Consider the following 11,994-nt stretch of genomic DNA (forward strand, 5'->3'; position numbering starts at 1 on the left):
GGGAGGGGTTGTAACCCAAGCTGAGGGCTCAGCGACCCACGGGTCGCCCGCCGTCCGTCCCGCAGCCCGGCCTGTGAGGACTTGGCTGTGGCGGCCCGAGGACCTGGGCCGGGCGGAGGCGGCTCCTCTCCTCCCACCCCGCCCCAGGCGCGGCGCGGCCTGGCGGCGGCTCCGTGCCCGGCGGGCGGGCAGCCCGAGCGGCCCGCGGTGATGAGCGCTGCGTCCCGGACCCTGTGCGGCTGCAAGCGGGGGAACAGCGCGGGCCGGAGCGGGAGGTGAGTGTGGGGGACGCAGGGACGGCTGGCAGTCCGGGGATCACCTGGCTGTGTCGTGCCACGAACCCTCCAGCCCCTCGCATAGCCAGGACGTGCTGTGGATGCCAGGCGCGGGGCATCAGGCTCAGGGTGGCCTGGGCTCGGCCGGCCCAGGTGCAGAGCACAGCCCAGGAGCGGGCCGGGAGCAGGGCTCGGAGCCGCAGCAGGCGGCTCATTCATTGCCGTCCCCCGTGGTGCGTCCCCCAGTCTCCTCGGAGGACGCTGTCTGGCGGGAGGGGTGGATCTCTCCGCAGGGCTCCAGGCTGCTGGTTCCTGTCAGGAAGGGGACTGGGGGCCCCCACCCAGCCCTGTCTTCCCCGACCGAGGCGCCGCCAGGGAGCTGGCTGGAGGGACTGTGGGACACTGCGCCCCGCGTGGCCATAACCGGAAGGGGCAGCTGGGAGCCTGCTGGGTCTTTCCAAGGCCCCGTGCCCTGTCCTGCATTTGGACCTGGGAACCAGGCCCTGCCCCCAGCCCCTGGCAGTGGGGCAGCCGGTGTTGCGGAGCTGGGCTCAGGCCACAGCGTTGCTCCTTCCATGCCCGGGCTCGGCGTCCCCAGCAGGAACTCTGCCACGTGTTATGCGCTCCCCCGCCCGCCCCGCCGAGGCTGAGGTTGAGGGGAGACAGCACAGCAGCGCTGCTCACAGCGCCTGTCGGCCAGTGGGAGGTGCCGAGGCCAGCTCTGCCCAGGAGGGGACGGGGTCCGCTGTGTCCTGCACCGTGTCCCACAGTGGCCCAGGTCCCAATGCAGCCTGAACTCCTGAACAGAGCGAGAGCCCTGGGGATGCCAGCAGCCGGACAGTTCTGGCCAGGGAGCTGCGCCGGGGGCTGGTGGAGGAAGGGCAGCCCGGAAAGGCGGGTGTAAGGGACGCGCCCTGCCCTCTCATGCCACGCTCCCACCGCATGCCCCCCACCACAGAGCTGGCCACCGCTGGCCTTGCCCCACGCAGGAAGGAGGAGCAGGTGTCTATGTGCACCTTAGGGGAACCCGGGCCCCGCAGCGTCTCAGCCTGGGAGGCACAAAAGAGAGAAATGTGCTCAGTGTGACCAGAATCTGTCCCAGGCTGGGGAGGAACCAACAAACCCCCGGGGATCTTCCAGTCAGAGGGGATTTAGAGGTCATGAACTTCAACCCGTCGAAGGTGCTCCCACCAGCCCCTACCTCCAGGTCACTCACTGCTTTAATACCGCCAGTGATGGGGAGCTCACCCTGTACCACGTTCCAGCTGTGAAGGGGAATCCGCTGAAGTTATGAGAACACTCAGCGTCAGGCTGAGCCCAAGGCCTCCTGCCTGCAGCCTTTGTCTGTTCTGGCACAGGAAAAACCTGGCAGCCTCTGCCCAGCACCCCTGCTGGGCATCAGGCAGCTTGGGAGTCGGGGCTGCCCTTGCTGCTGTCCTGGAGCCTCCCTGCGGCCTAGTGCCAGCCAGCAGCCACTCCAGTAGCCCAGACTCTGAGCCACGCCCCCGCCACTGCCCACGCTTTCGAAGAAGCCGGTGTCCAGCCCCGGGCCCGGCCACAGCATGGGGCATCAGGCGCCGCGCCCGCCGTCCCGGCTGTGGAAACTGATTTTGCGCGGGTGCCCCTGGCAAGTCACCAGGCTTCTGTGAGACTCAACTTTCCCACCGGGAAGGTGAGGAGGCCGCAGGGGTGTGGGGGAAGGGGACGCAGAGACACAGGCACCAGCAGCCTGGGATCTTGGCGCACAGGACAGCAGCCAGAGCCACTGCCACCACCTAGACATCGCCCTCCGCTCCACAGGTGGGGAGGGCAGGGAGGACAGGGAGACCCGACCCCCAGCTCCTGCTGGACACCACCACCTGTGCCTGTGCCCCAGAGCTGCGGTACCCACCCTAGCTTTGCTCACGTGGCCTCATCCCAGCCTTTTTGGGTATCCTGCATCCTCTCACAGCCAGACCGGGTGCTGTGCCTGCTGTACCTGTCCCAGCCTGCCCCTGAGGAAGCCAGCTCCTGCCTTCTGGAGCCAGCCAGGGTGCCTGCTGCTGCAGCAAGGCAGAGGGTACCCTGGAGCAGCTGGCTCCTGACCCAGGGGACAGGCCTGCATTGGCCAGGACGGACCCATCCTTATTTATCCTCTCTGATGGCCATGGTGGCCAGGGCTGTGGTGGCAGGGCTGCCCCAAGGACTGACTGACTACCAGGTACCATGAAGTCAGCTAGGAGCCTCCTGTTTCCCTGGGGAGAAGGCAAGTGAGACAGGACAACTGGACAGGTTGTTCAATGCTCCCGGGCACCCAGCCATCCCCTGCTCGTCAGACCTCAGACCTCCACACACTGCAGGCTGTGCCACCTGAGGGGGGCCTCGTCCCCAGAGGTGCCCAAAGTGGCAGCATTGGCCCAGGTAGAACGTGCACGCTGTGTGCAGACCCTAACCCTGCTCTCAAGAACTGTCCACGAACCCCACCTTTGTGCACGCCAGATGCTGTCCCCTGGAGGCGGAGGGCTCTGACCTGGGGCCACCCCCACCCACATGCTTGTGGGCACCCCTCCCATCCCCTCCCCCACATCCCTTTGGGCCAAGGTCACTCAGCCCCCTGTCCCGCAGGATGGGCTGCAGCCAGTGCTATGTCCACTCTAGATGTTTGACCAAAGCTCCCACCTGGCACTCTGCTGCTCATCTTGAACCCAGCACCCAGAAAGTGAGGTGGGAGGTGGCCAGGGCAGGTAGGATCCAGGGGAGCTAGGGCCCAGGGGTCACCCCAGTCACCTCCCAGGAACCCAAGCAGGGCCAGGAGCTGGCGCTCAGAGCCCCGGGCCACGTCCCTCTCCACCCCACACCACATGGTTGGGGCAGCCAAGCTTGTGAATGAGCAGCCACGCAGCCACCTGGGGACAGGACGAAGGACAGGGCCACCCTGCCCCTGCAGGACTGGGGAAACCCCATACCCTGACCACCCTCACAGCATACTTCTGTCTCTGGATGCCCCAGCAGGGGCCCAGCCAGTAGCCAGACAGAGTCCACATTCATGAGCGTCCACCAAGGCCTGGCCAGCAGGCACAGCCTCACAGCCCAAGGGGCCGTGGGGAGCCCCCCCCCCCAGTGTAAACGGGGCTGTGTGGGTGTGGAGGTGGCCAGGGCACCCATCAGGGCAAGAACTAGAGCTCAGACCTTGGGGACAAGGGACCCTGGACTGGCCAGGCTGCTGCCTGCTCGGGAGGAAGGGCCAGGTTTGCAGAGCTGGGCACAGTGGGCAAGAGCATGTGTGGTGTCCCCTGTCTGTGACCCGTCGTATCCAACAGCTGACCAAGCTGAAGCGCAGAGCTGTGGCCCACAGGTTTACAGGGTGGAGCCATCGCCGCCGTCCAGGTCTAGAACATTCCTTTCCCCCACTCCGTCCCTGCACAGCACCATCCTGGGCCCAGGCGTGCGAGGCCGTACAACATGTGTCGCGGCGTGTGCCGGGCTCCGTTCCTGGTGACACTGGCTGACGCTCCATGTGAGGACAGAGGCGAGCTGTGACCTGGCCCGTCCTCGGGGACCGGCCGAGGTTCCCACCGCGATGACCCGTGGCCCTGTGTGTGTCACGTTCTCTTTCCTCCCGACGGGTCCCTGTGCGTACCTCAGAGCAACAGTGGGGACGGGAGCTGCTGGGCCATTGCACACCCAGCACTCTGGGCACGGGGCAGGAAGTGCCCACCCTCCCCCAGAGAGGGCCCCGGACGGAGCTGGGAGTCCAACCCCGCCGAAATGGGAAACCGAGGCAGAGAGCGTGGTCACGGGCCAAGGCCAGGCCTCGTGGACGGTCCTTGTGCCGGCGGCTCTGTCCTGCTACCCCACCCTTCCTACCTTCTCCTGAGAACCCACACAGCCGCCTGCTAAGCACTGGGGTCCCCACACTGCGTCCCAGATGTGCACAGTCTCCTGCGGCCACCTCCAGAGCCCTGGCCTGTCCCGGGTCACTGTGCATGGAGGAGCTGATATATCCGCCCCCACGGGGGCTACAGGACCCCAACTCCAGAGTAGCCTCGAGTCCAGGAAGCTGGGCAGCCCCTGTGCCCTGTAGTCATGGGAGAGCTCCGGGTGCCCAGGCCTGACCTGTGGCTCCTAACCCAGGTCCCGGACACACAGCTAGGAGGCAGAGCCGGCAAACAGCAGCCTGCGGAGTCCTCCTGAGAGGCTAAGGCGCCCAGGGCCACTAGCCGCAGGCAGCCGGCAGGTCAGGGACCAGGCGAGGGGCTGTAGGCACAGCCTTCCCCACGAGATGGGAGGTGGTCACCCCACCTGTGTCCCCGTGGCCACCCAACAGGCGTCCCCTCCCCAGCCATCCTCTGATGTGACGCCCACGAGGAGTGGGAAGAACAGACTCCCTCGGGCAGCCACGCAGCAGCCTCGGCTCCACAGGTGGCCTTTGTGCCCAGTGCTGGCTGTGTGGGCGCTGGGCCTCACCTTACTGGAAGGCAGGCCACCACCATGGGAACAGCAGAGAACAGGGTGGGGTACTGGCCCAAGGGTGCTGGGCAGTGCTAGGTGGCCACGGTCAGTGGAAGCCAGGATCAAATGCTGCAGGGCTGACCCAGGAAAGTGGGGTGGAAGGACAGCCTTGTCCCTGGAGGGAGGACCGGGTGACTGGGGTGCCCAGGCTGCCCCTGAACCACCTGCAGCCGGCACAGGCAAGCGGCCGGTCATGGCTGCAGTCCCCTTGGTTTCAGGGCCCAGAGCCTCCAGGGTGGTGACCTGCAGGATCTGGGCCACCCAGTGTGGGGCAGGCACCAGGACAGAAAGGCACTGACTATGGCCCCTGGAGCGCCCCCTGCAGGGAAGGGAGTTGGAGGGGTGCGTGTGCATGTGGGCAACTTGGGGAAACCGAGGCTCCCGATGTACCCACCAAGACAGAGCCTGCAGTGCCATGGCTGAGCCCACGCTGGGCCTTCCATGGGCCACACGGGCAGCTCCACTGGGTGCCCAGGGGGACGTGACACAGCCTCCAGGGACTCTAATTACTGCCCAGGCTAGGGGCATAAATGCAGCCTGGATGTCCAAGAAAAGCAGGTGGCCTGGGCGCTGGCGGCCACAAGGCTCTCAGATAACAATCGGATGCCGCAGCCACGCTGACCAGGGGCCTCAGCCTGGCCGGCGGCTGCCTCACAGGCACAGGGCCCGGCTGCCTCCTTTCCGCTGGGAGGGCGCTGGGCAGGCCCGGGTGTATTTATAGCCTCGCCACAGCTGCCAGCTGGGTGCCTGCGAGGTCAGCTTCCTGCCGGGCCCCATGGCCAGATGTTTACTGAGATTGCAGGGACCAACTCGCCCATCCACACATGCCCAGCTCCCCTCATCCACACTGCAGGGCCTGGCAGGGCTCCTGAACGTGGGGGTGGCAGTCTCGACCCTCCGCAGGTGTAAGCATGCCAGGAATCTGAGACTTGGGACCAGCGTGCAAAGGGCAGGTTTAAAAAGGAGCTATAGAGCCAGGCATGGTGGCGCACACCTGTGATCCCAGCACTCAGGGGGCTGAGGCAGGAGGATCACTGCAAGTTCCAGGCCAGCCTGGGCTACATTGTGAGTTCAAAGGCAGACTGAAATGCATAGCGAGACCGGGTCTCAAAAAATAAAAAAAAATTTAAAAAATAAAAAAGGAGTCACGGAGGTCCAGGGAGGGGGCTTATGCCATCTTAAAATGAAAAGCTTCTCAGAAAAAGGCAGGACAATGTTGGGGATGGGCTTTGAAGGATGAGTAGGAGTCTGCCAAGCATTTGAAGGTGAGGCAAATAGCACATGCAATCGCAGAGCAGTGAGCAGGGAACAGGCATGTTGGGGTAGGTGCCGCTCAGGTGCCTAGAACACAACACCGGGCTGAGGAGAGGAGGGCTGGGAGGCCTCTCCCAGTGGGGCAAGACTCCCCAGAGTCCTGTCCTGATGTCCACCCCAGTGGGGACCACAGCCCCAGGAAGACAGAGATGGGCACCTGTGCCTGGTGTGGAGGTGGATGCCGGCCAAGTGGCTACCCCTATGCCAGACAAATGGAGCCGACCCTGGGGGCATGTGCAAGGGGCTCACACACCAGAAGGCACACCCATGTGCCTGTGAACGCATGCACACATGTGTGCAGACATGGTCTGGGGATTGAACCAAGAACCTTCATTTGAACCATAGCCCTAACCTTGAAAAGATATTTTAAAAATTCTCTTAGACAGGATCTTGCTAAGTTGCTAACTTGCCCAGTCTGAGTTTGAACTTGTGATCCTCCTGCCTCAGCCTCTCAGAGTGCTGAGGTTATAAGCATGACCACACACCAGGATGTCATCACATTTTTATATTATCATCCTAGCATGTTATACTTTATCCCTATATCCAGTACACATCACAGTTTTTGGTGTTTTGAGACAGGGTCTCATTATGTAGTTCAGGCTACCCTGGAACTCGCTGTGTAGCCCAGGCAGGCCTGGAACTTCAGGTTACCCTCCTACCTCAGCCTCCCAAGTGCTGGGATTGCAGCATTCACCACCATGCCTGACTCGTGTTGTTTTCAGATTACACCTTTCCTATTGTAAATCACCTTGTACCATGCTGTGTTTCTCTGTGTCTATCAGACATCTCAGACTGTTGTGAACTCAGATTGCAAGGGTTTGAGCCCTCTTTTAATTTCCAGATTAAGCCAGGCACAGTTCTGGCACTCCGGGAGGCTGAGGCAGGAGGACTGCAAGTTAGAGCCCAGTCTGGTCAACTTAGTGAGTCTTGTCTCAAAATTTTAAGAAGGGCTGGGGATGCACCTCAGTGTGAGAGGTTTGCCTGGGGAGGCCCAGTGTGCAGGTGACCCGCCTGGAAAGGCCTTGAAGCCATGGGTCACAAGTGTCCCCTCTGTCCCTGGCTGCATGGAAGGACAAGCGGGAAATGTCATGGCTTCCAGCAAATGCCTCCTGGGGACCTGTGTCCAGCAGCAGGGACACCTTCCACACTGGGTGGGAGGCTGCAGCCCAGAGCCCCTGCAGCCACAGAGGCCGTGGTGGTCCTGTAAGAAGTAGAGAAGAGGTGGCGTCCCCGTCACTGTCGCCGTCATCTCGGCATGGAACCCCGATCGTTGGTGTGGATGGGACAGTTCAGTTCCCTGAGCTCGGTCCCTGAGGCCAGGCATGGCCAGTGTGGCCAGGACAGCTAGGGCAGCTGTATTCACTGGACACTGCCACACTGTGGTGGATGTCCCGCAGGTGTGTCCTGAGCAGCTGGTGCAGAGCCTGTGGGAAAGGGGGCCAGCAGGTCCCAAGTGTCCTGTCAACAAGGCTTCCACATGGCCCTTCCTCACGGCCCTAGAGCCACCTGTGTCCCCTTCAGGACCTCGGACCTCCCTACCAGCCCGTACCCTTCATGACCATGCCCAGTTCCCACGATGGCTGTGCACAGGCCCAGGCTGCCTCATGTCGTCCCCGTCCTGCAGAGCGGCTCTGCCCAGGGGCCCTTGACAGGAGGCGACCCCAGAGAGCTTCAGGGAGTTAGGGCCGGGACACAGTTTCTACGCCACAGCAAGGCAGACAGGACCCCAGGAGGGGACGCAGGGAAGGGGCCGTGCCTGCCATCCACACACGTCCACGCACGTCCACACAGCGCCAGGGCCACTCGCCGCTGCGAGGGTGACACAGTTGCACATGGACATGTGTGCAGTGTCACTGGGTTCCTGGTCCAGGCGTGTTGTCCTTGGGTGCGACACAGACCCCTCGCCGTGCCCAGACTCTGCCCAGCTCCCCGGTGTTGGTCCCTGCTGTTTCCCCTCCAATTTCCCTCGTCCAAGGTGGCAGGGCCAGATGCAGGCTGAAGTCCGTCCCCTTCATGCCTCACTGGGTCAGCCCACACACATGGCCGCGGCTCACGGTCCTGGCCAGTGTCCAGACACACCTGCGCCTGTCTCCTCTCCCTGTCCCCAGAGGTCACACTCCAGGGCCTCACTGCCCGGGGTCTCAGGTCTCCTGAACAGACAGAGACCGCTCGTGAGCCTGCTGGAACCCGCCTACGTCCTCTGTATTTTGGTGTCCTTGGAGTCTCTCGAGTGCAAGCCACAGAAAGGCAACTTGCATGGAAGGGAACATAGTGGCTTATGAGATGAAGGGTCCAGGGGATAATGGACTTCAGGTGGGGCTGGATCTGGGAGCGCCGCGTTTTTCAGAATCCGGCCCCTTCTCTCTGTCATTTCCCCCATTGGCTCCGTTCTCAGGATACCTCACAGTGGCTTCCAGGCCCTGGGTGCTCGGCCTCTGCCTGGTCCCCAGGCAGCGTGGATCCTGTGCTCACGGCCAGGGACAGGGGGGTATATGGAGCAGGCCTGGCTGCCCACCCTGGGGCCTGGCGTACACCCCACCAGGGCACATTGTTCCTGCACGTGCTGAGAAGGATCAGGGAAGGACAGGAAGAGGGGAGGACCTGGGTATGGGGGTCAGGGTCCTCGGTGCAGGGCAAGGCTGTGCTTGGCAGCACTGGCAAACTCAGCCCACCAGGGAGGCACAGCTCTGAATGTTTGTACAGAGGGGTGTGTGTGTGTGTGTGTGTGTGCGCGCGCACGTGTGCAAAACAGCTAGAAAGATGGAGACAGATGAGAGAAAGACAGACACAGAGAGACTGTGAGAGATGGGAAGAAAGATGGGTAGACAAGTGGACAGAGACAGGAGCTGCAGGGATGGATGGATGGGTGGGTGGGTGGATGATGGACAGACAGATGGACAGACGGATGACAAATGGGCACACAGACAGAAGGTCAGACAGAGGGATGGCTAAGGACCTAGATGAGTGGACGGTTCTCCTCTACAGATTTGAGTATCTAGACAAAGATCTTGGTGCCATGACGCTGGAAACCCCAAGCCCCTGTCCACACAGCCCAGATCTGTGTTCTGGGAGCTAGGGCAAGGTGAGGGTGTGCCTGCCTCCACCTCCCTCGTTTTGGGGCTGGGACTCAGGCATCTGCCCTGACTGGAGTTGGCACCAGGGACAGCAGGGTCTCTGTCACTGCTATAGACAAGGCCAGGCGAGAAGACGGAAGCCTCAGAGAGCACTTTGTGCGCCCACAGGACAGTGGTCTTGAGGACGTGGTTTCCCAGCTCCGCCAGTACAGCAGCCCTGTGACTTGCGGCCCTAAGGAGCGGCCGACGTGGACTGGAGGCCCTGCTCCTTGCAGCAGGCCTGGAGAGGCGCAGAGATAACGGCCCCAGCAGCGCAGAGACTGGCGTGGGAGACGGGCAGGGACTCAGTGGCGACCTGCTCCAGGGGTCAGCTCTGTCCTAATTGCGTTTGAACAGCAGCCATCCTCCTGGGTCCCAGGGGACCCAGGGACAGCTGTGCGAGCTCCTCCTGGCAAGACTGTGCCCCAACGACCCCTTGGGCTCCACCTTCTCCTCACTGATGGACAGGAAGCCAGAGCTGGGGGAGCGGCTGCTGCTTCCCCTGCTGCAAATAAGCAGCCCCTGCCTCGAGCACAGCAAGAGCTCTTTTACATTGCCCAGTGCCCAGGGCTGGATTTCACCTCCACTTGGTGGCAACTCACCTAGCTGGGCAAGGCCAAGATCCAGGACCCCCACCGCCAGACCTGACGAAGCAGAACTGGCCCCACACACCCCAGGCCTCACCTCCACCGCATCCTACTGGTCCAGCCAGCTAGGGCAACTTTTTTTTTTTTTTTTTTTTGGTACTGGAGATTGAACTCAGGACCTTGTGCTTGCCAGGCAGGTGCTTGTGCTACTGAGCTATACCCCCAGTGCCCCGGTTCCAGCCAGCTAGGGCCAGTTGCATCCTGGGGCCAGGAGTTGTGAGAGTCCCTGGGCACAGGCTCATGGCAAGCCTCCTGCCCATCCTCAGGACACTGGCTCCTGACTCTGGAGACCCAAGCCTAAGCCCAGTTCTGCCCCAGCCCACAGGGGACTGTGAGTGCCACTGTGGAGTCCCATGTCCCTCCCTGTGGCCCTAACCCCAGCCACTTCCTGAACCTGCACCCCACTGCCTCCTTGGCTGCAGGCGGCTCTGGGTCAGTCCCTCCTCCAGCTGTGATGGCAGCAGTGGCCCAGTGCCCACCTCAGGGTCAGTGGTGACCCTAGGCCTGTCTGGGCCTCTCACTGCCTCAGGTCCAGGGCAGGAGTGGCCCTGTTCACAGGGTTACCTGGAAGGGACCTGTGTGACCTCAGCAAAGCAGCCACTGCCAGCAGAGCCTGCAGAGGCTGAGGAAGACAGCCAAGGCTGGCAGGTGCAGGAGGGGCCAGAAACGATCCCCGTTGAGCAGCAACCAGGGCTCTGGAGATGGAGTTGGAGGAGGCAGAGGCCACAGTCCCAGGCTCACCTGGCTCCCCATCCAGCCCTCAATGGCTCTTGGGGCCAAGGCCCTGGATCCTCCATGGTGCCAGGCAGAGGGCTGCTGAAGGTCCCAGCCCAGGGAGACCCCAGAGCTGACTACCGAGCAGGAGCTCCAGCTGCTCAGCCCTCCTTGGGATAGAGCAGCCAGAGACGGCATAGTGTGGTGGTTGCAGACAACCAGACCACCCAGCCCCATAATGCCAGGTCCTCTAGACTGAGGCAGGGGACAAATGTGGTCCTGAGGAGCAGTGGGGCCATGCTCACTCCAGGATACCACAGCAGCCTCAGCTCAGAAGTGAGCTGGGGCTAGAAGGCAGCACTTAAAGCCGCAGGACCTGAACTCAAGTCCTGACAATGGGTGGGTGGGTGGGTACAAGCTGGATGGATGGGGGAGTAGATGGATGATGGCCAAATGGATGATGAGTGGATATATGGATGGATAAATGGGTGGATAAGCAGACGGATGAATGCATGATGGGTGGATGGAGTAGATGGATGATGGATGGCTGGGTGATGGAGGAGTGGATGGATGGTGGGTGGGGGAGGAACAGATGGATGATGGGTGGGTGGGTGGATGGAGTAGATGGATGATGGGTGAATGGAGGAGTAGATGGATGATGGGTGGGTGGATGGAGGAGTAGATGGATGGTGGGTGGATAGAGGAGTAGACGGATGATAGATGAGTGGATGGAGGAGTAGATGGATGATGGGTGGGTGGATGGAGAAATAGACAGATGGTGGGTGGATGGAGGAGTAGACGGATGATAGACGAGTGGATGGAGGAGTAGATGGATGATGGATAGGTGGATGGAGGAGTAGATGGATGATGGATAGGTGGATGGAGGAGTAGATGGACAATGGATGGGTGGATGGAGGAATAGACGGATGGTGGGTGGATGGAGGAGTAGACTGATGATGGAGTGGGTGACAGATGGTGAGTGGGTGAAGAAGTAGACGGATGATGGCTGGGTGGATGGAGGAATAGACAGATGATGGACAAGTGGATGGAGGAGTACATGGATGGTGAATGGATAGAGGAGGAATAGACAGATGATGGATGGGTGGATGGAGGAGTAGATGGATGATGGATGGGTGGATGGAGGAGTAGATGGATGATGGGTGGATGGATGGAGGAATAGACGGATGATGGACAAGTGGATGGAGGAGTAGATGGATGATGGACAAGTGGATGGAGGAGTACATGGATGGTGAATGGATAAAGGAAGAGTAGATGGATGATGGGTGGGTGGATGGAGGAATAGACAGATGATGGACAAGTGGATGGAGGAGTACATGGATTGTGAGTGGATGGAGGAGTAGATGGATGATGGATGGATGGATGGAGGAGTAGATGGATGATGGATGGGTGGATGGAGGAGTAGATGGATGATGGATGGGT

General features: G+C 61.5%; 1 protein-coding gene across 1 annotated transcript in view; it reads left to right on the forward strand.

Moving 5' to 3' along the window:
* The first annotated feature begins 204 nt into the window (after positions 1–204).
* The window catches only part of Znf469 (zinc finger protein 469), a 33,635-nt gene continuing 21,845 nt past the window's right edge, over positions 205–11,994 (forward strand). The window contains exon 1 of the mRNA XM_013507939.1: positions 205–275. The gene's annotated coding sequence lies outside the window, so the exon portion shown is untranslated. The remainder of the gene's footprint in view (positions 276–11,994) is intronic.

This window comes from Chinchilla lanigera, unplaced genomic scaffold (genome assembly GCF_000276665.1).
Source record: "Chinchilla lanigera isolate Chin_1 unplaced genomic scaffold, ChiLan1.0 scaffold00140, whole genome shotgun sequence".
NCBI classification, from domain to species: Eukaryota; Metazoa; Chordata; class Mammalia; order Rodentia; family Chinchillidae; genus Chinchilla; species Chinchilla lanigera.